Genomic DNA, 25,119 nt, shown 5'->3' on the forward strand with positions numbered 1-25,119 from the left:
TCATGTACTGTTGAAGCCTGGATTGGAGAATTTTGAGCATTACTTTGCAAGCATGTGAGATGGGTGTGAGCATGCAGTAGTTCAAACATTCTTTGGCATTACCCTTCTTTGGGATTGGAATGAAAACTGACATTTTCCAGTCTTGTGGCCTCTCTGCTGAGATTTCCAAATTTGCTGGCATATTTAATGCAACACTTTCACAACAACATCTTCTAGTATTTGAAATGGCTCAACTGAAATTCCATCACCTCCACTAGCTTTGTTTGTAGTGATGCTTCCTAATGCCCACTTGACTTCACATTTCAGGATGTCTGGCTCTAGGTGAGTGATCATACCATTTGGGTTAACCAGTGGTTATGTGGGTCATTAAGATCTTTTTTGTATAGGTATTCTGTGTATTCTTGCCACCTCTTCTTAATATCTTCTTCTTCTGTTAGGTCCATGCAATTTCAGTCCTTTATTTTACCCATCTTTGCATGAAGTTTTCCCTTGGTATCTCTAATTTTCATGAAGAGATCTCTAGTCTTTCCCATTATATTGCTTTCCTCTATTTCTTTGCATTGATCACTGAGGAAGGCTTCTTTATCTCTCCTTGCTATTCTTTGGAACTCTTCATTTGATGGATATATCTTCCCTTTTCACCTTTGACTTTAGCTTCTCTTTTTTTCTCAGCTATTTGTAAGGCCTCCTCAGACAACATTTTTGCCTTTATGCATTTATTTTTCTTGGGGATGGTCTGAATCACTGCCTCCTGTACAATGTCATGAAACTTCACCCATAGTTCTGCCTATCAGATCTAATTCCTCGAATGTATTTGTCACTTTCACTGAGTAATTGTAAAGTATTTGAGTTTAGGTCATACCTGAATGGTCTAATGGTTTTCCTTACTTTCTACAAATTAAGTTTGAGTTTTGTAATAAGGAGTTCATGATCTGAGCCACAGTCAGCTCCTGGTCTTGTTTTTGCTGACTATATAGAGCTTACCTGCGGGGAGCCAGCGTGAGGACCTCCACCCATGGCAAAGGTCATGAGGGAAGGAGGCTCAACATATGCAAGGTGGGATCGAACCTCAGGAGTCCCCCTGGAAATCCTCGAGCATCTACCTCCATAACCAGAGCCTGCCTACTTTACTATTTTGTACTCTCACCTACACCTCTGACTTTATGGGCGGCTGTCCCCCACCACCTCTTTCGGAGAAGGCGTTAACTTAGAGCTCCAGTTAATAAAAACTCCTGGCGTGACAAGAGTGTTTTAACCTACAAACTCCTCTGAAGGTTCTCTAGCCTGCCTGACAGGCTTGTCCGGCCACATGTGATTGCTCACAGCCTCCCAACCGTGAGAGGCACAAGATGCTTTAAACTTTCTAAAAACAGGTTCCTTAGAAAAGTTAGAAAACCATTAGTATAAGTATAGTGGGCTGATTAGAAATTGTATTGGTGAAGGGTTTTTCATTTGTTGAGCCAATGTTTGTTGCTAAGTCTCCACATCCCCTGCCCTTACACACGTTAATGAATATATAGAAGAAATAGGTATCAACCTTTGATATTAATCACGTTAGACCTTAGGCTAAGTAAATTCTTTCCTTAATTAAAACCCACTACACCCTCACCCTATAGGAATGTAACTTTATCTGGTACCTTCGGAAGGTGGAGTCTTTTTTAAGAATAATCACCCCTGGAGAAATAAGTGTCCTGGTTGACTGACAGCTTTCACAAGGAGAGGGTCATAAATTGTCAGCAGGCCCCCTGGCCAGAAGATGATGTAACACCCCTAAGACCTCTGTATACATTTGTATGAAGCACCTGACTTTGATAAAGTCAGGACTGCCGACTCCACGTGACTTTTGCATAACATCTCAGTGTATAAAAGTAGACCATGGAAAATAAAGAATTGGGTTCAGTTTCTTGAAATACTGGTCTCCCCATGTAGCTCTCTCTCTCAAACTCTGGCTGAGTCTCCATCTGAAGCGCGGAACCCACCAAGCTTACTAATTTTGCCTGGGCTTCTAAGATCTGACCTGGGAGGCCTCAGTGTCTCCTCCTTTGGGAGAAAGGAAGGACTCCTGCGGCCTATGTAAGTGGTGCAAACTTCTTGTCTTGAAGTTTCATTGGTCTCCCACGTAAACCAAGCTACTCAGCCTTTTTTCTCCACTGAATTTTCCCACTGAGCTATCCTCATTCTATTACTCTTTATATTTCTAATTAATATCTAATTGAAGCTATTGTATCCTGATCCTCGCTGACACCGTCCCCTCTTCGAACTCCCTGGATCAGCCGGGGCTGGACCTCGGCACTTACTCATCTTTGTCTGCAAAAAAATATAATCAATCTGATTACTGTATTGACCATCTGGTCATGTCCATGTGTATAGTCGTCTCTTGTGTTGTTGGAAGAGGATGTTTGCTATGACCAGTGCGTTCTCTTGGCAAATTCTGTTAGCCTTTCCCTGCTTCATTTTTTGTTCCAAGGCCAAACTTGCCTGTTACTCTAGGTACCTCTTGACTTCCTACTTTCGCATTCCAGTCCCCTGTGATGAAAAACGACATCTGTTTTTGGTGTTAGTTCTAGAAGATCTTGTAGGTCTTCATAGAACCATCCAGTTTCAGCTTCTTCAGCATTAGTGGTTGAGGCATAGACTTAGATTACTGTGGTATTGTATGGTCTGCCTTGGAAATGTATAGAGATCATTTTGTCATTTTTAGGATTGCACTGAAGTACTGCTTTTAGAGTCTTTTGTTGACTATGAGGGCTACTCCATTTCTTCTAAGTGATTCTTGCCTACAGTAGTACATATAAATGGTCACCTGAATTAAATTCACCTATTTCAGTCCATTTTTGTTAACTGATTCTTAAAATGTCGATGCTCACTCTTGCCACCTCCTGTTTGACCACTTCCAACTTAGCTTGATTTATGGACCAAGCATTCCAGATTAGGAATGCTGTTCTTTACAGCATCGGACTGAAGAGACGGAGCCAGTGTGAAAACAATGCACTGTTTTGGGTGTGACTGGTGATGGAAGTAGAGTCCAATGCTATAAAGAACAAACCCAGTAGAAGGAAAAACATTCGTAAATATCATAGTAGAAATAAATGACATAAGAAATAAAAAAAAAAAAAAGAAAGAAAAAATGAATGAAACCAAGAGCTGGTTATTTGAAAAAAGAAGCAAGATTGAAAAACATGTTCATGGATTGAAATAATTTATATTGTTAAAAAGACCATACACCATGACCAAATGGGCTTTATCCCAGGGATGCAAGCATTCTTCAATATCCGCAAATCAATCAATGTAATACACCACATTAACAAATTGAAAAATAAAAACCATATGATTATCTCAATAGATGCAGAGAAAGCCTTTGACAAAATTCAACATCCATTTATGATAAAAACTCTCCAGAAAGCAGGAATAGAAGGAACATACCTCAACATAATAAAAGCTAAATATGACAAAGCCACAGCAAACATTATCCTCAATGGTGAAAAATTGAAAGCATTTCCTCTAAAGTCAAGAACAAGACAAGGGTGCCCACTTTCACCATTACTATTCAACATAGTTTTGGAAGTTTTGGCCACAGCAATCAGAGCAGAAAAAGAAATAAAAGGAATCCAAATTGGAAAAGAAGAAGTAAAACTCTCATTATTTGCAGATGACGTGATCCTCTACATAGAAAACCCTAAAGACTCCACCAGAAAATTACTAGAAATAATCAATGACTATAGTAAATTTGCAGGATACGAAATCAACACACAGAAATCCCTTGCAATCCTATACACTAATAATGAGAAAACAGAAAGAGAAATTAAGGAAACAATTCCATTCACCATTGCAATGGAAAGAATAAAATACTTAGGAATATATCTACCTAAAGAAACTAAAGACCTATATATAGAAAACTATAAAACACTGGTGAAAGAAATCAAAGAGGACACTAATAGATGGAGACATATACCATGTTCATGGATTGGAAGAATCAATATAATGAAAATGAGTATACTACCCAAAGCAGTTTATAGATTCAATGCAATCCCTATCAAGCTACCAACAGTATTCTTCACAGAGCTAGAACAAATAATTTCACAATTTGTATGGAAATACAAAAAACCTCGAATAGCCAAAGCGATCTGGAGAAAGAAGAATGGAACTGGAGGAATCAACCTACCTGACTTCAGGCTCTACTACAAAGCCACAGTTATCAAGACAGTATGGTACTGGCACAAAGACAGAAATATTGATCAATGGAATAAAATAGAAAGCCCAGAGATAAATCCACGCACATATGGACACCTTATCTTTGACAAAGGAGGCAAGAATATACAATGGATTAAAGACAATCTCTTTAACAAGTGGTGCTGGGAAATCTGGTCAACCACTTGTAAAAGAATGAAACTAGACCACTTTCTAACACCATACACAAAAATAAACTCAAAATGGATTAAAGATCTAAACGTAAGACCAGAAACTATAAAACTCCTAGAAGAGAACATAAGCAAAACACTCTCTGACATACATCACAGCAGGATCCTCTATGACCCACCTCCCAGAATATTGGAAATAAAAGCAAAAATAAACAAATGGGACCTAATTAACCTTAAAAGCTTCTGCACCTCAAAGGAAACTATAAGCAAGGTGAAAAGACAGCATTCAGAATGGGAGAAAATAATAGCAAATGAAGCAACGGACAAACAACTAATCTCAAAAATATACAAGCAACTCCTACAGCTCAACTCCAGAAAAATAAATGACCCAATCAAAAAATGGGCCAAAGAACTCAATAGACATTTCTCCAAAGAAGACATACAGATGGCTAATAAACACATGAAAAGATGCTCAACATCACTCATTATCAGAGAAATGCAAATCAAAACCACTATGAGGTACCAGTTCACACCAGTCAGAATGGCTGTGATCCAAAAGTCTACAAATAATAAATGCTGGAGAGGGTGTGGAGAAAAGGGAACCCTCTTACACTGTTTGTGGAAATGCAAACTAGTATAGCCACTATGGAGAACAGTGTGGAGATTCCTTAAAAACTGGAAATACAACTGCCTTATGATCCAGCAGTCCCACTGCTGGGCATACACACTGAGGAAACCAGAAGGGTAAGAGACACGTGTACCCCAATATTCATCGCAGCACTGTTTATAATAGCCAGGACATGGAAGCAACCTAGATGTCCATCAGCAGATGAATGGATAAGAAAGCTGTGGTACATATACACAATGGAGTATTACTCAGCCATTAAAAAGAATACATTTGAATCATTTCTAATGAGGTGGATGAAACTGAAGCCTATTATACAGAGTGAAGTAAGCCAGAAGGAAAAACATCAATACAGTATACTAACGCATATATATGGAATTTAGAAAGATGGTAACAATAACCCAGTGTACGAGACAGCAAAAGAGACACTGATGTATAGAACAGTCTTATGGACTCCGTGGGAGAGGGAGAGGGTGGGAAGATTTGGGAGAATGACATTGAAACATGTAAAATATTGTGTAAGAAATGAGTTGCCAGTCCAGGTTCGATGCACGATACTGGATGCTTGGGGCTAGTGCACTGGGATGACCCAGAGGGATGGTATGGGGAGGGAGGAGGAAGGAGGGAGGAGGGTTCAGGATGGGGAACACATGTATACCTGTGGTGGATTCATTTTGATATTTGGCAAAACTAATACAATTATGTAAAGTTTAAAAATAAAATAAAATTAAAAAAAAGAAAAAAAATGATCATACTACCTAAAGAAATATGTGATTTAATGCAATCCCTATCAAAAAAATCAATGACATTTTTCACACAAGTGAACAAATAATTCTGAATTTGTTGGAAACATAAAAGACTCCAAATAGCCAAAACAATCTTTGAGAAAGAACAAAATCTGGAGACATTATGCTATCTCATTTCAAGGTATACAACAAACCTATAGTAATCAAAACAGTATGGTACTTGCACAAAAACAGACACGTGGATAAATAAGGGCCAGAATATAGAGCCCAGATGAGTCCACAGTTATATGCTCAATTAATCTATGACAAAGGAGCCAAGAGTATACAATGAGGAAAAACAGACTCTTAAATAAATGTTGTTTGGTATGGCTACATGCAAAGTAATCAAACGGCTGCTTTCTCACACTATATACAAAAATAAACTCAAAATACATTAAAGGCTTAAATGTAAGACATTAAACTAAACCTTCTGGAATAAAATAGGCAGTATTCGCTTTGACATTGGTGTTAGCAATGATTTTATGGCTATGTATCCTCAAAGATAAGCAAATGAGATTACATTAAACTAAAAAGCTTTTGCACAGTGAGGGAAGCTATCAAAAAAAAAAAAAAAGAAAGAAAGAAAGAAAAGAAAAGAAAAAAGAAATGGTCACCTACTAATGGGAGAAGGTATTTACAAATGACACATGCCATAAGAGGTTACTATGCAAAACATATAGAGAGCTCATATAATTCAACATAAAAAGAATAAATAATCTTGTGAAGAAAGGGGCAGAGGATCTACATAGACATTTGTCCAAAGAAGACAGAGAGAGGGGCAACAGGGGCTTGAAAAAATATTCAACATAACTAATAAACAGGGAAATGTATAAGTTAAAACCACGATGAAATGTTACCTCACACTTGTCAGAATGGCAAAAGAACAACAAATAATGTATTGGCAATAATGTGGCAAAAAAAGAACTATTGTGCATGGTTGATGGGAATGTAAATTGGTGTGGCCACTATGGAAAACATTATGGAGATTCCTCAAAAAGTTAAAAACAGAATTACTATAACTCCACTCTAGTATTTATCTGAAGAAAATGAAAACAGTCATTCAAAAAGATATATGCACCCTTATGTTCATTTCAACATTATTTATAATAAAGATATGGAAGAACCTTAAATGCCAATAAATGGATGGATGTATATATTTATATATATATGCACAATGATTTATTACTCAGCTATAAAAACGAATGAAATCATGTTCTCAGAGAAAACATGGAAGGACAAAAAGGGTATTATGTTAAATGAAATAAGTTCAGACAGAGATGTATAAATAGTATATGATTTGACGTGTGGAATCTAAAAAATAAAGCAAATGAATAAGCATATAAAAATAGAAATGGGTCACAGATTTAAAGAACAAACAGAAGGATAGGTTTAGGGAGAAAATAGAAATAAGTGAGGGAAATTAAGAGTTACAAACTTATGGTTGCAAATATGAGTCATGAGTATAAAATTTACAATGTTGGGAATGTAGTCAATAATTATATAATATATTTTTGTAGTGACAATCAGTAACTGGAGTTACTGTGGTAATTTTGAAATGCATGGAAATATTCAATCACTATGTTGTGTCACCCTGCTTATTTAACTTATATGCAGAGTACATCATGAAAAACGCCGGGCTGGAAGAAGCACAAACTGGAATCAAGATTGCCAGGAGAAATATCAATAACCTCAGATATGCAGATGACACCACCTTTATGGCAGAAAGTGAAGAGGAACTAAATAGCTTCTTGATGAAAGTGAAAGAGGAGAGTGAAAAGTTGGCTTAAAGCTCAACATTCAGAAAACGAAGATCATGGCGTCTGGTCCCATCACTTCATGGCAAATAGATGGGGAAGCAGTGGAAAGAGTATCGATTTTATTTTTTTGGGCTCCAAAATCACTGCACATTGTGATTGCAGCCATGAAATTAAAAGACGCTTACTATCTAGGCAGCATATTCAAATCAGAGACATTACTTTACCAACAAGGGTCCGTCTAGTCAAGGCTATGGTTTTTCTAGTGGTCATGTATGGATGTGAGAGTTGGACTGTGAAGAAGGCTGAGCACCGAAGAATTGATGCTTTTGAACTGTGGTGTTGGAGAAGACTCTTGAGAGTCCCTTGGACTGCAAGGAGATCCAACCAGTCCATTCTAAAGGAGATCAGCCCTGGGATTTCTTTGGAAGGAATAATGCTAAAGCTGAAACTCCAGTACTTTGGCCATCTCATGTGAAGAGTTGACTCATTGGAAAAGACTCTGATGCTGCGAGGGATTGGGGGCAGGAGGAGAAGGGGACGACAGAGGATGAGATGGCTGGATGGCATCACTGAGTCAATGGACGTGAGTCTGAGTGAACTCAGGGAGTTGGTGATGGACAGGAAGGCCTGGTGTGCTGCGATTCATGGGGTCGCAAAGTCGGACACGACTGAGCGACTAAACTAAACTGAACTGAAAGTCCACTTGTATGACTCAGACTGCCTTGATCTCCATCAGTGTTACAGTTCACTATGTTCTAAAGGGGAATCCTTCAGAAGAAGTAAACTATTTTTCAAACTGACATTTAGGACTGTTAAGAATATCACAATGTTTTCACTCAGCATTTGTGTGTGTGTGTGTGTGTGCCTGCACTGCTTTGGGTCATTAAACTCATTCTGAGCCACAACGAAATGAAAGATAATCATTTAGAAAATCTGCTTATGTAAGCTTAAATTTCACTTCAGCATGTCAGAATATCACCTTCTGTGTTTTTCTTTGAAGCAGTGTCAACACAAATAAGATAACAGAATTTGAATTGGTGCTGTAACAGTTTAGGGTATGTTTGACTCTAATGATTTTCCAACTGAAAAACAACAACAACAACAACAACAACAACAACAAACAAAAACCAACAAGGCTTAAAAAGATAAAACTGCTCAGAGTCACAGCGTAAGTAAAGCAAAGGCCTCTTCAAGTCCAGCACTGAGTCAGATTATGTTGCAAAGAAGACTGCAGTAGGACACATGCATCATGTCTCTGAATGCTGCAGAAATTGTCACAAATACGTACTACAATTGGTGTTAGTCTCTTTACAATCTAGATAAGTTCAGAGAAATAAAAATTAGTAGGGGCTTGGATAGTTTGAGCAGAAGCACAGCAACTGCGATGGACCCACACAGAAGCATGGCTGAGAGGAGCTACCCCATGCCCAATGTCAAGGGCGGCAACCGAGAGTGCCAGGCTGTGATGGTGCAGGAGCGGCCAAAAGGAGCTACCCCACATCCGAGGAGCAGTGGCTCCGTGGGTGCAGGAGGGCCGAGAGGAGCTACTCCATGTTCAAGGTCAGGAAGGGTGACCTCATCCAAGGTAAGGAGCAGTGACTGTGCTTTGCTGGAGCAGCCGTGAAGAGATACCCCACATCCAAGGTGAGAGAAACCCAAGTAAGATGGTAGATGTTGCGAGAGGGCATCAAAGGGCAGACACACTGAAACCATAATCACAGAAAATTAGCCAATCTGATCACACAGGCCACAGCCTTATCTAACTTAATGAAACTAAGCCATGCTGTGTGGGGCCACCCAAGACGAATGGGTCATGGGAAAGAGGTCTAACAGAATGTGGTCCACTGGAGAAGGGACTGGCAAACCACTTCAGTATTCTTGCCTTGAGAGCCCCATGAACAGTATGAAAAGGCAAAATGATAGGATACTGAAAGAGGAACTCCCCAGGTCAGTAAGTGTCCAATATGCTACTGGAGATTAGTGGAGAAATAACTCCAGAAAGAATGAAGGGGTGGAGCCAAAGCAAAAACAATACCCAGTTGTGGATGTTACTGGTGATAGAAGCAAGATCCAATGTTGTAAAGAACAATACTGCATAGAAACCTGAAATGTTAGGTCCATGAATCAAGGCAAATTGGAAGTGGTCAAACAGGAGATGGCAAGACTTAATGTCAACATTCTAGGAATCAGCAAACTAAAATGGACTGGAATGGGTGAATTTAATTCAGATGACCGTTATATCTACTACTGCGGGCAGGAATCCCTTAGAAGAAATGGAGTAGCCATCATGGTCAACAAAAAAGTCCAAAATGCAATACTTGGATGCAATCTCCAAAATGACAGAATGGTCTCTGTTCATTTCCAAGGCAAACCATTCTGTATTACGGTAATCCAAGCCTATGCCCCAACCAGTAATGCTGAAGAAGGTGAAGTTGAATGATTCTATTAAGACCTACAAGACCTTTTAGAACTAACACCCAAAGAAGATGTCCTTTTCATTATAGGGGACTGGAATGCAAAAGTAGGAAGTCAAGAAACACCTGGAGTAACAGCCAAATTTGGCCTTGGAGTATGGAATGAGGCAAGGCAAAGGCTAATAGAGTTTTGCCAGGAGAACGTACTGGACATAGCAAACACCTTCTTCCAACAACACGAGGAGACTCTACACATGCACATCACCAGATGGTCAACACCGAAATCAGATTGATTATATTCTTTGCACCAAAGATGGAGAAGCTCTATACAGTCAGCAAAAACAAGACCAGGAGCTGACTGTGGCTCAGATCATGAACTCCTTATTGCCAAATTCAGACTTAAATTGAAGAAAGTAGGGAAAACCACTACACCATTCAGGTATGACCTAAATCAAATCCATTATGATTGTACCGTGGAGATGAGAAATAGATTTAAGGGCCTAGATCTGATAGACAGAGTGCCTGATGAACTATGGATGGAGGTTCATGACATTGTACAAGAGACAGGGATCAAGACCATCCCCATGGAAAAGAAATGCAAAAAAGCAAAATGACTGTCTGAGGAGGCTTTACAAATAGCTGTGAAAAGAAGAGAAGTGAAAAGCAAAGGAGAGAAGGAAAGATATAAGCATCTGAATGCAGAGTTCCAAAGAATAGCAAGGAGAGATTAGAAAGCCTTCCTCAGCGATCAGTGCAAAGAAATAGAGGAAATGAACATATGAAAGGAAATGAAGAGTATGAAAAGGCAAAATGACAGAATACTGAAAGAGGAACTCTTATGGATGTGAGAGTTGGACTGTGAAGAAAGCTAAGTGCCAAAGAATTGATGCTTTTGAACTGTGGTGTTGGAGAAGACTCTTGAGAGTCCCTTGGACTGCAAGGACATCCAACCAGTCCATTCTAAAGGAGATCAGTCCTCGATATTCATTGGAAGGACTGATGCTGAGGCTGAAACTCCAATACTTTGGCCACCTCATGCGAAGAGTTGACACATTGGAAACGACCCTTATGCTGGGAGGGATTGGGGGCAGGAGGAGAAGGGGACAACAGAGGATGGGAGGGCTGGATGGCATCATTGACTTGATGGACCAAACTTGATAAGTTTGTGTAAACTCCAGGAGTTGGTGATAGACACAGAAGCCTGGGGTGCTGCGATTCATGGGGTTGCAAAGAATTGGACACGACTGAGCTACTGAACTGAATTGAGCTGCTTAATTTGAGATCAGCACTTTGAAATCTAATATAAACCTTGAACCATTGGTTAAAATCTAATTTCAAGTGACTTTTATAGTTGCAATTCACAGGACTAGAAGCATAATACTATTTTTATAGATTTGTATTTCACATCATGGGGTTAACATCTTAATTTGTCTTGTACACTTTTATGTTTCCTGGTTTTTATCAGTTGTATTTGTAATTATACCAAATGTAGTGTTCTTTTTTCCCAAAAAGTGCTAATTTACCTTTTGGGTTGATTTTCCTTCAGAACGAGGGTAGAATCCATTAAATGCTTCCATCTCCCTCTGTGTGGCTAGAAATGTGTAACTCCCACATTTGACTGTAGATATTTTAGTTATGAGCCCTGATTTCCTTTGACTCAAAAATTCCAGATTTCATAATTCAGCATTTTAAAGTAATCTTCATGTCACTGTCTATTTTTATATAAATATATTTTATCAAAAATTTTTATTATCATAGTTTTCAAAGGCCTTAACAGATTGTCCTTATTTCATGCCTGACTTCCAGTTTTCAATCCAGCTAGTCATGAATGTATAGACTAGTGTTTGGAAAGCCTTTTTTTCTCTACTATTTATTTGCATAGATATTTCCAGTTGCTTATTGAAATTAACAATTATACTGTAGAGTATATTAATTCTATTAATTTTAGAAACATCACATAGAGTTTTATAGGCTGCTTAGAATATCTAATGCCATTTTAATATAGCATATTTTGATTTCTAGAATTATATTACTTGTCATGTAGTCATTCAATTTCAATTTTATATTGAACATTTTCTTATTTTCAACAATGGTTTTTAGTATTAGTGTTAGTAATCAAGCATGGACTAGTTCCATTCACTTTTATGTCTTTGATTTTTTGGGGAAATCTCTTATTAACAATGAACCGTCAATATACTCCTATTTAATAAATAGAAATAGACTATTGTAAAGACAATAACCACCAGTCTTCCATGGTTGCTCAGAGGTTAGAGCATCTGCCTGCAATGCAGGAGGCCTGGGTTCAATCCCTGGGTTGGGAAGATCCCCTGGAGAAGGGAATGGCAACCCACTCCAGTATTCTTGCCTGGAAAATCCCATGGACAGAGGACAGAGGCTACAGTCCACGGGGTAGCAAAGAGTTGGACACGACTGAGCAACTTCACTTTCAGTTTCAAAGACAGTATATTTTCATTGTTAATGCTAATAAAACAAAAACAGAACTAGGGATAAAACCCCAAACTAGGGATACTGTCAATTCACCTTTTTATTTTACTACAAACTGTATTTAAACAACATTTTAAAATATCAAACTTATATGATACATGATATCAATATTACTTGCATAATTCTCCCACTCTGTTTTTGTTTTTGAACTTCAAGAACAGCTTAATGAACAGAATTCTTCACCTCTTACAGCCTGTCTTATGTTGCTTACAAAACGTTTCCTTGGTCTTAGATTTCTCTAAACTCCATGACTATAGGACAACATTATAGTTTTTGTATTCTTCAAGGGGTAGGGGGTCTAATAAAGCTCTACATAAACAATGGGACTTCATGTACTATTGGGGAAAGATAATCACTATTGCTTATTCACTATATCTGCTCAAATTTACATTATAAAGTATTATATAATCATTTATGAATTACTTTGACTATAGTCTACTAGAGCCAAATGCTTTTTGACTCTTTATGCAGAGAAAAAGGATGGATTTTGAACAGTTCTGAAACTGTCTTTGGTCTGGACTACCAGATTAGAGACTCTGTTTTTTCACCAGAATGGAATGAATGAAAATCACTGTAATGTTTAAAACATACACTAAGGAAAGGAATGCTTTTCACCTCTGTTTTCTGAGGAGAATCTGGGGAGTTGGAGAACAATGCCTCCATTTCCATGGTGGTGAGTACTGGCTTTGGTAACTTTCCTTTATCTATTCTCTGAAGGAGATTTCTCTCTTTGAGTGAGGGAGTCCATTTTTCTTTTCTGAAAGTCCAGGATGTACCTTAACAGCATGTTTACAGCCTAGTTCATGGTGAAATTGCTAGTGATTCAATTAAAACCACTGTTCTGTAGCTTAAATATTTAAAGAGAGCTGCTCCTGCAGAGTAATGGTCACATTACATTTAAGCTTACCTTACAAAAAATCAAAAAAGCCTCATTTAATAAAAGACCTTGGCTATGGAGCAAGATTTTTTCCCCACACTGAATTACAAGAGAAAGATTAATATATACTATATCTTATTTATAATTTAATCACCAGAATCTATCACAGTACATGATACAACACCAGCACCTGAAAATTCTTGGTTAAATGAATGAATTAGTAAATTAATTTGTATAATTAATCCAATCTTGAATTCTGTTTAGTATGCTTCCATCTAAAGAATTCGCATAAGGAGATAGTAAAGCATTATAAAGGTAAATGTTTCATAAATCAATAATATATTGAGAAGTAAAATGTACACTGCTTAATGATTAGATTTTGAAATTTGTTATAATGAATGAACCTAAAGAAGAAAAAATTATGCTTCACTTTCATCATGACTTGTGATAAACCACTGTAATAGTAGATGCAACTCAATGACATGATCTTAAGTGCTGTAACAAGGTCATTAATATTTTAAAAAAGCATTTTAACAAACTGCTGATTAATAGCACACATTTTATTCTAGGCTTGAACATCTTTACCCTAGGCAATTGTTACCATTGGCAAGAGTTCTCCAATATTTTCATGTTTCAATTATTTAATTTTAGTACTAGATTAAAAGACAGAATACAGAAGGTGAGAGATTAGCCAGATGTTAGTTAAGTATGGAACACATGACTTTTTGACATAACTGTAAAGATGTGAGCATAATTTGATTATATATATTGTAAATTTCCTATGAAAGGACTATCATTTGAAAAAATATCAAAGGTCTAAGCTATATCAGCACATGCTTAGTTCATGCTTTATTAGAAATGTCTGAAGGTGATGGTTAGTTGCAACTTCCCAAGAAACAATTTATGTCTCTGTGGTACCTTATAAAAATAAATTAAATCACCCCTAATTAGTGTTTTATTTATTTATAATATCTTTTTTCATTCTATCCTCCCTGTAATATCTTACTTATTCTCCATTTTATATTGGAAACAACATTTATTGCCTTTCAGACTGATATAATTGATCAATATAATAGCAATAATTAACATATGCACATTTTGCATATATGTGCAAATGACTTTCAATATGTATTGGTGAATTTCTACAGATTCTGAAATACATCCCATATCGACTGAATCAGAATCTCTATTGAGAACCACAACTATAGGCTATGGCAATTAAGTGATGCTTAAGTTTTTTAAATAATTTTTTCCTTGCAAAAGTAGTTACATTTTAAGAACTCTTTTCTTTTTAATGGGATTTCGATACCTCAGTTGGTAAAGAATCCGCCTGCAGTGAAGGAGACCTGGGTTTGATCCCTGGGTGTGGGAAGATTTCCTGGAGAAGGGAAACGCTACCCACTCCAGTATTCTGGCCAGGAGAATTCCAAGGACTGTTTAGTCTATGATATTGGAAACAGTCAGACACCACTGAGCGATTTTCACTTTCACTTTCTTTTTAACAACGCAAATCTGATTTATGCCAGCAAAAGGAGTATGGCTAAATCTTTGATTGGAAGAAATACTTGTAAAGTTTAAAGTTTGCATGACTTAAAAATGGAAAATTGGTACTTTTTTGTGATACAATGGAAAAGATGATTTGTACAAAAAATCACAAAATTTCAAGATGTCTAAGCCAATATCCACTATTTATTAAATAGATCTCATTTACTAAATATATCTCAGCACATACTGATTGAGTGCAAATACATATCCAGTACTGTGCTAATAATCAGGGTTACAAAGATGAACAAGTGGGAGCAGACTCCTGTACTCATGCCATTTAAACTATGAAAAGCTCATATTCAATAATTAATGTTGAAATAATTATTTTAATAACAGAATTAAATTTTTAATAGCTATCTGTCTAGTCTGTATGCAAATTGTAAAAATGTGATGTCTAACAGACTACAGAAAATGCTTCTTTTGTCTTCCAAAGTAAATGTCTTACAAATTAAATCTGATTAGTCATTCAGTCATATCTGACTCTTTATGACCTTATGGACTGTAGCCTGCCAGGCTCCTCCATCGATGAAGTTCTCTAGGCAAGAATACTGGAGTCGGTTGTCACTCCCTTCTCCAGGGAATCTGCCCAACCCAGGGATTGAACATGGATCTCTTTCTTGCAAGCAGATTCTTTGCCGTTTGAGCCAGCAAGGAAGCCCAATTACAAGGTAACTAAATTATACTACAATTAATTTGCTAAACCAACATAGGGATAAATTTATGGGATAATGTTAAATAATACTAATTATGAAAACTATAACTTATGTAATATTTATGATGATTCAAACATTGTTCTAAGCTTTTTCATAGATGCACTCAATCTTTCAAAACAACTATATAGGGAAGGTAGTATTATTGTCTCCATTTGACATGTTGAGGTGAGGAACAGAGAGATAAGCAACCTAAAGTCACATAATATAGGAGGAAAAATCAGGATGTAAACCCAGGTAGACTGGCACTGAAGATGATTATGCTCTAATAATTTTGCTACATCTAAATCCATATGTAAATGATTAATGTATTACAATGCAACTTCACAAAACTGAGTAAGGTGAAGCTAAATACTGGTGTATAAGATTTTTTTTTCTCTTTTATACACACATACACAAACCAAGAAGCTATTTTATGTTTTCTTATTTCAAAGCTTTTCATGTTTTGAATGCCACAATTGAGAAATATTTTAATACTATGCCAGAATAAAAGGTAACCAGTATAATTTTGGAATTGCAACTGTCAGGAAGAAACATATGGTTGATAAAGGAAGCTTTGCAACATTTCTGATGAACAGCTGTTCTAGTTGATTGAATTCTTCCTCAGATGACTGTTGTTGAGTCTTTATATTTCTGCACTGGTATTATGCATCCTCTGAAAGGAATTCAGAATTATGCAAATGAGTGGGAAAAGATCTATCTCTGTGCAGTTGGATAATTCCCAGTATAACAGCTGTGTGAGGCTAAGACTGAAAGTGACTCTAGAAACGAGAAGATTGCGGGGCTTTGTGTTCTCTTAATTTTGGTTTTAAACTTTCCCAAATGTTTGAGAACTACACACAGTAAATTGTTTCAGATTAGATTAGTTCAAAATGCCTTTAATCCATGGTAATGATACAATTAATACATATATTTTCTGTTCTTCACTGGAAACAATAAAGAATCATAGTAAAAAACATTTATCCTTGAATTATTTTACTTTTGTTTTTCAAGGACAACCTGGCATTATAAGAGCTTCCCTGGTGACTCAGACAGTAAAGAATCTGCTTGCAATGCAGGAAACCTGGGTTTGATCCCTGGGTTGGGAAGATCCCGTGGAGAAGGGAATGGCAACCCACTCCAGTGTTTTTGCCTGGAGAGTTCCATGGACAGAGTATGGAGTCACAAAGAGTTGGACATGACTAAGCAATGTAATACTTTTACTTCGGCATTAAAAAGGTAAAACCACTGAATTTAGTGTCAGAATATCTCATTTTCATGCTAAACTGAGTTAAGTGGGAGCAACCATTATTAAACAGCTATTATGGGCCTGGTATTAATTTGAGTACCAATACAACTTTGCATTTATTATTTCACTCTATCTTCAGCCCTATCAGAGGATTGGAAAGTCTGATAAGCAGCCAGAAAATGCTGAAGCCAGAATCTAAACCCGAGCCAGTTCTGTTTGAATCCAAAGCCCTTGACCTTTCCATAGCACATGAATATTTCTCTTCCTTTATGAAGTCATGTTGGGCTTTTGTTGATGAGAAGTGGGCAGTTCCTTGGTGTGATCTGAGACGGACACAAAGATCTACTCAAAACAGTGCCTAATCTTCATCCTGCCACTTATCCATTTGATTCAGTCTTGAATTTAAGGTAGTGTTTCTCAAACTTGGGAAATCACAGACCCGAAAGACTATCTTCAGACCTCTCAGGGTCTGTGAATGCTAATGTGAAAAACATCACCTTAAAAGCTAAGCCCTGTATCTTTGCTTTATTGTTTGATTCCATGTAATGGGGGCTTCCCTGATAGCTAAACTGGTAAAGAGTTGGCCTGCAATGCAGAAGACCCAGTTGGATTCCTGGGTGGGCGAGATCCCCCAGAGAAGGGATAGGCTACCCACTACAGTATTCTTAGGCTTCCCTGGTGGCTCAGATGGTAAAGAATGCACCTGCAATGTAGGAGACCTGGCATTGATCTCTGGTTTGGAAAGATAGAGAGTAAAAATTCACACATTTATAGAAAAACTGAAATCACACACCCCTTAGTTATAAAGGATATTCAATAACCCTTCTGTGGTTATTATCACTAAAACAAAAGCATATGCTTAAAGAGTCTCAAAACTTCAAAATATCTTAGTATGAAAACTTTGGGTTGTGAGAATTTGTTTCTAAGAAACTATGTTAACATCAAACACATATCTTGGTAGAATGCATGTTTACTCAGAATCATTCATTAAAAAGTTAATGCTGATGAATTTGTGAGATTAATTAGTAATTATCTGGAAATATCCTGAGGGAATGAGGCAAAAGCCAGATAAGTTTCCTGGTGGGAAAAGGTCTAAACTGCATAGGTCAAGGGTTATTGATACTACAACTGATAGAGAACTTAGTCCCAGGACAGATACACTATGTGTGACCTGATTATAAGTCGTGCTAAATTCAGTGAGGGGAATAGTTTGCAAGCTTATCTTTATGCTTTAGAAAACATATTGAGTTTTTCTTAGGCATCATCTCCTGCTTCTGCTTCAGATCTGTTTATTTTACAATTAACAAAAGTCTACCCTCTCCTCTGAATCTTTAAGCAAACATTACTCAAAAAGCTTAATTCCTTTTGCTGATTGCAAAATAAATCTGCAGTGTAGAAATAAATGCTTCTCTTTTGGGAGGTAGGAAGACATTCTTTTTCCAACTATTTTTTTCTAGGTTATTGTGTATAATTTACTCTTGGGTTCACTGAAACTTCAAAAGTAAACATCTTTAGGATTTTCTATGTATAGTATCAGGCTTCCCTGGTGGCTCAGGTGGTAAAAAAAAATCTGCCTGCAATGCAGGAGACCCAGGTTTGATCCCAGGGTTGAGAAGATCCCCTGGAAAAGGGAATGACTACCCACTCCAGTATTCTTTCCTGGAGAATTACATGGACAGAAGAGCCTGGTTGCCTACAGTCCATGGGGTTTCAGAGTTGTACACGACTGAGTGACTAACACTTTCATATGTATAATAATATCATGTCATTTGCAAATAGTGACAGGTTTATTTCTATTTCCCCAGTTTTGATTACTTTTATTTCTTTTACTTTTCTAATTGCTGTGGCTAGGACTTCCAAAACTATGTTGAATAAAAGTGGAGAGAATGGACATCCTTGTCTTTTTCCTGATCTCAGAGGAAATGCTTTCATCTTTTCACCATTGAGTATGATGTTAGCTGTGGGTATGTCATATGTTCCCTCTGTTCCCACTTTCTGGAGAGTTATTTCAGAAAGAAAGTTATTTCTGGAGAGTCACAAATTATTTCTGAATTTTATCAAAAGTTTTTTCTGCATGTATTGAAATGTTTTTTATTCTTCAATTTGGTAATGTGGTGTATCACACTGATTGGTTTGCAGATAATGAGAAATCCTTGCCTACCTGGGATTAAATCTCACTTGATCATGGTATATGATCTTTTAATGTCTTTTTGGACACAGATTGCTGGTATTTTATTAATGGTTTTTGAATCTATGTTTATCTGGGATATTGGCTGTAATTTTCTTCCTTTATAGTATCTGGATCTGGTTTTGTTATCAGGGTGATGTTGACTTCATTGGATGAATTCAAAATTGTTCCATCCTCTGCATTTTTTTTTTTTTTTTGAATAGGTTCAAAAGAATATGTGTTAACTCTTCTCTAAGTGTTTGTTAGAATTTGCCTGTGGAACCACCTGGTCCTAAACTTTTGATTTTTGAGAGTTTTTATGTATTAGTCAGAGATGATCTCTCCATATCGATTTAAATTCCATGGCTCGAAAGAAGGGCCCCTCCTAAGTCTTGATGTTCTTTCAGCCATACTGACCTAGATTCAGAGCAACATCTGACATTCAGCTTCATCTTCATCCTTACTGATCTCGAGAACTTATTTGTCTTTCCTTACCTAAAGTCCAAAAGTTTGTTCCTTCAAGATCTTTATACTTTCTCCAAATTAAAAAGACTAAATTTCCCACAAAAAAAAAAATTACAAATTCAGTTAATATTTATAATCAGTCTGTTCATATTTTCTATTTCTTCCTGGCTTAGTTCAGTGCAGCCGTTTAGTTGTGTCTGACTCTTTACAACCTCATGGACTGCAGCACACCAGGCTTCCCTGTCCATCACCAATTCCTGGAGCTTGCTCAAACTCATGCCCATAGAGTCAGTGATGCCATTCAACCATCTCATCCTCTGTCTTCCCCTTCTCCTCCTGCCTTCAATCTTTCCCAGAATAAGGGTCTTTTCCAGTGAGTTGGCTCTTTGCATCAAGTGGCCAAAGTATTGGGGTTTCAGCTTCAGCATCAGTACTTCCAATGAATATTCAGGACTGATTTCCTTTAGGATTGACTGGTTTGTTATCCTTGCCATCCAAGGAACTCTCAAGAGTCTTCTCCAACATGAGTTCAAAAGCATCAGTTATTTGGCCCTCAGCTTTCTTTATAGTCCTACTCTCATATCCATACATGACTACTGGGAAAACCATAGCTTTGACTAGATGGATCTTTGTCTGTAAAGTAATGTCTTGGCTTTCTAATATGCTGTCTAGGTTGTCAGCTTTTCTTCCAAGGAGGAAGCATATTTTCATTTCATGGATGCAGTCACCATCTGCAGTGATTTTGGAGCCCCCCAAAATAAAGTCTGTCACTGTTTTCATTGTTTCCCCATCTATTTGCCATGAAGTGATGGGACCAGATGCCACGATCTTTGTTTTTTGAATGTTGAGTTTTAAGCCAGCTTTTTCACTTTTCTCTTTCACTTTCATCAAGAGGCTCTTTAGTTCCTCTTCACTTTCTGCCATAAGGGTGGTGACATCTGCATTCTGCTGCAGCTTCTAAGTCACGTCAGTTGTGTCTGACTCTGTGCGACCCCATAGACGGCAGCCCACCAGGCTCCTCTGTCCCTGAGATTCTCCAGGCAAGGGTACTGGAGTGGGTCACAAGTGCCTTCTCTGGACATCTGCATATCTGAAGTTCTTGATATTTCTCCTGGCAATCTTTATTCTAGTTTGTGTTACATTCAGCCTGGAATTTCGCATGATGTACTCTGCATAAAAGTTAAATAAGCAGGGTGACAATATACAGCCTTGACATGTTCCTTTCCCAATTTAGAATCAGTCTTTTGTTCCATGTCCAGTTCTGTTGATTCTTGACCTGCATACATATTTCTCAGGAGACAGAGGAGGTGATCTGATAGTCCCATCTTGAAGAATTTACCACAGTTTGTTGTAATCTGCACAATCAAAGATTTTGGCATAATCAGTTAGACAGATGTTTTTCTGCATTTCTCTTGCCTTGTATATGATCCACCAGATATTGACAATCTGATCTTTGGTTCCTCTGCCTTTTTGAAATTCATCTTGAACATCAGTAAGTTCTCAGTTCACATACTGTCGAAGTCTGACTTGGAGAATTTTAAGCATCACTTTGCTAGTGTGTGAGATATGTGCAATTGTGCTGTAGTTTGAACAATCTTTGGCATTGCCCTTCTTTGGGATTGGAATGAAAACTGACATTTTCCAGTCCTGTGGCCATTGCTGAGTTTTCCAAATTTTCTGGCATATTGAGTGCAGCACTTTCACAGCATCATCTTTCAGGATTTGAAATAGCTCAACTGGAATTCCATCACCTCTACTAGCTTTGTTCATAGTGATGCTTCCTAAGGCCCACTTGACTTTGCATTGCAGGATGTCTGACTCTCAGTGAGTGATCATGCCATAGTCATACAAATGAGCAATATACACTTTAAAATGCATGTGTATTAAAAATAAAGGTTAAAGAGAGTTCCCCAGAAAAGAAATTCATATAATATAATAAAAAGTATTCAACCTTAAAAAAAGTGAATGGAAGTTGCATTCCATTATTGCCTAGGTGAATATTCCAGGATTATTGCCTAGGTGATGGGAGATTATAAGTGGTTTCTAAAAGAACTCTGAGTTGAATTGATCCTACCTATAAATAGAAAGAGTGAACACTCAAGATGGCAGAGTAGATGGACTTTTGCTAATCTTCTCCTGTGATTGCACCAAAATTGCAACTAGCTGCTGAACAACCATCAATGGGAGAGTGTTGGATCCCACCAGAAATTATACTCCCTGTCTAAGGGTAAAGGGAAAGACACAACAACATGGTAGGAGGGGTGCAATCACATTTAAAATCAAATCTTATACTGCCAGAGATGCTTGGAGGGAACAAACAAAATCTTGTGTGCAGTAGAACCAAGGAAAGGAACAGTGATCCTCACAAAGACTGAGCCAGACCTGCCTGTGAGTGTTTGAGGGTCTCCTGCAGAGGCAAAGGTCAGCAGTGTCCTGCCACAGGGACAAGGATCTGGCAGCAACAGTCCTGAGAGTCTCAGTGTGTGGCATAAGTCCTCTTGGAGGAGGTCACCATTAGCCCCACTATAGAGTCACCAAGCAGGCGACCCACAAACAGGACAACAATTGCAACAAAGAAGTTCTATACTGTTGTGAAAGTTCTAGTGCCCACAACAAATTCTCCAACCTGGGGATCCAGCAAAGGGACTGAGAACCCCCAAGGAATTTGACTTTGAAGGCCAGTGGGTTTTAATTACAGAACTTCCACAGGACTGGGAAGTTCTTGGAGGGCATAAACAAAACCTTGTGTGCACCAGGGCCCAGGAGAAAGGAGCAGTGACCCCACCAGAGACTGAGCTAGACTTGCCTGTGAGTGTTCTGGAGTGTCCTGGTGGAGGTGTGGGTCAACAGTGGCCTGTTGCAGGGCCAGGGACACTGACTATAGCAGTTCTGGTGTTAGTGGAAGCATGCTGACTGAAACCACTCGCCCTGGCCAGGCAGGCACCATTGTAACATTTTGCATTGTTTTATGATAAGAGGTCCTGGTAAGGAACACAAAACTAATAAACCACCACCAACTGGAAGAGTTCAGGAAAGGTCAAAAGGAGACATCAATTGTCCAACCACTTCCAAGAATCCTTCTCACTAGCATCCATTGTGGATAAGCAATGTGTGTGCCACCAGGAAAGACTCTGAGTCAGAATGCAGAATGATTGGCCAAAGACAACACAGAAACGAATCCCATCACCATAAAAGTGAGCCATGTGGTAGAGCATTTATCCTGGATTCCCTTACCTTACTGTTCTCTGCCCACCTTTCCAATAATCTCTTGCTTTGTCAGCACATGTGTCTCCTCGAACAATCCATTACTGAGGGTTAGACAAGAGCCCGCTTTCAGGCCCTGAAAGGGGTCCCCCTTCCTGCGACACTGGGAATCATGATATGCTGTCTTAAATCCTTTTGGAGGAGGTTGTCATTAACCCTACAATAGTTTGAGCTCAAAGCAAACTACAGGGAAGGAATACAGACCCACACATCAGCATAAAATTGGATTAAAGGTTTACTGAGTACGGCCAGAGCAAGACCCAGTTTTCTCCACAGCCAGTCCTTCATATCAGGAAGATTTCACAAGTCTCTTATCTTCATGCATCAGAGTGCAGACAGAATGAAAACCACAACCACAGATAACTAATCAAACTGACCACATGGATAGCTCAATGAAACTATGAGCCATGCTGTGCAGGACCAACCAAGATGGACTGGTCATGATGGAGCATTCTGACAAAACATGGTTCACAGGAGAAGGGATTCAGCATACTTGTCTTGAGAACCACATAAACAGTATGAAAAAAACAAAAAGGTATGACACTGAAAGATAAACTCACAGTTCAGTAGGTACCAATATGCTACTGGAGAAGAGCAGAGAAATAGCTTCAGAAGAAATGAAGAGGCTAAGTGAAAGCTGAAATGATACCTAGTAGTTGGTGTGTCTGGTGGTGAAAATAGAGTCTGATGCTGTAAGGAAAAATACTGCAAAGGAATCTAGAATGGTAGGTCCACGAATCAAGGTAAATTGGAAGTGGTCAAGCAGGAGATGGCAAGAGTGAACATCGACATTTTAGGAATCAGTAAAATGAAATGGATGGGAAGGGGCAAATATAATTCAGATGAAACTATATTTCATCTACTACTTTGGTCTAGAATCCTTTAGAAGAAATTAAGCTGCCCTCAAAGCCAACAAAAGAGTCCAAAATACAGTCCTTGGGTGCAGTCTGAAAAATGACAGCATGATGTCAGTTTGTTTTCAAGGCACACCATCCAACATCAAAGTAATCCAAATCTATGTCCCAACCACTAATGCCGAAGAAGCTGAAGTTGAATGGTTCTGTGAAGACCTACAAGTCCTTCTAGAACTAACACACACACACACACACACACACACACACACACACACACACACGAAAAAAGATGTACTTTTCATCACGGGGAGGGGAATGCAAAAGTAGGAAGGCAAGAGATATCTAGAGTAATAGGCAAGTAAACCTAAGAGTAAAACATGAAGCAGAGCAAAGACTAACAGAGTTTTGCCAAAAGAGTCCACTGGTCATAGCAAAAACCCTCTTCTAACTACACAAGAAATGACTCTACACATGGATGCCACCAGATGGTCAAAACTGAAATCAGACTGATTATATTCTTTGCAGCCAAAGATGGAGAATCAGCAAAAACAACACTGTAAGCTGACTGTGGCTCAGAATATGATGATCTCCTTATTGCAAAATTCAGACTTAAAATGAAAAAAAAGTAGGGAAAACCACTAGGCCATTCAGGTATGACCTAAATCAAATACCTCACAATTATACAGTGGAAGTAATAAATATATTCAAGGGATTAGATCTGATAGAATACCTGAAGAACCATAGATGGAGGTTTGTACAGGAGGCAGTGATCAAAACCACCCACAAGAAAAAGAAATGCAAAAAAGGAAAAATGGCTGTCTGAGTCGGCCTTACAAATAGCTGAGAATAGAAGAGAAGAAAAAGGCAAAGGAGAAAAGAAAAGATATACCCATCTGAATGTAGAGTTCCAAAGACTAACAAGGAAAGATAAGGAAGCCCTCCTAAGTGAGCAATGCAAAGGAATAGAGGAAAATAACAGAATGGGAAAGACTAGAGATTTCTTTAAGTAAATTAAACATACCAAGGGAACATTTCATGAAAGGATTGGCAGAGTAAAGGACAGAAATGGCAGGGGCCGAACAGAAGCAGAGATAGTAAGAAGTGGTAAAAATACACAGAAGAGCTATACAAGAAAGATCTTAAAGACTAGCATAACACAATGTTGTGATCACTAACCTAGAGCTAGACATCCTGGAGTGTGAAATCAAGTGGACCTTAGGAAGCAACCCTATGGACAAAGCTAGTGGAGATAATGGAATTCTAGTTGAGATATTTCAAATCCTAAAAGATGATTCTGTTAAAGTGCTGCACTCAATATGCCAACAAATTTAGAAAACTCAGCAGTGGCCACAGGACTGGAAAAAGTCAGTTTTCATTCCAATCCTAAAGAAAGGCAATGCTAAAGAATGTTCAAACAATTTCACTCCTTTCGCATGCTAGCAAGGTAATGCTCAAAATTCTCCAAGCTAGGATTCAACAGTACTTGAACCAAGACTTCCAGATGTACAAGCTGGATTTAGAGAGAGCAAAGGAACCAGAGATCAAGTTACCAACATCAACTGGAT

At 38.1% G+C, this 25,119-nt stretch overlaps 1 protein-coding gene across 11 annotated transcripts in view; it reads right to left on the reverse strand.

Moving 5' to 3' along the window:
- The window catches only part of GRIA4 (glutamate ionotropic receptor AMPA type subunit 4), a 680,457-nt gene that overhangs the window by 343,400 nt on the left and 311,938 nt on the right, over window positions 1-25,119 (reverse strand). The gene's annotated exons all lie outside the window — the stretch shown is intronic.

Source organism: Bos taurus, chromosome 15, assembly GCF_002263795.3.
Source record: "Bos taurus isolate L1 Dominette 01449 registration number 42190680 breed Hereford chromosome 15, ARS-UCD2.0, whole genome shotgun sequence".
In the NCBI taxonomy this organism is placed as follows: Eukaryota; Metazoa; Chordata; class Mammalia; order Artiodactyla; family Bovidae; genus Bos; species Bos taurus.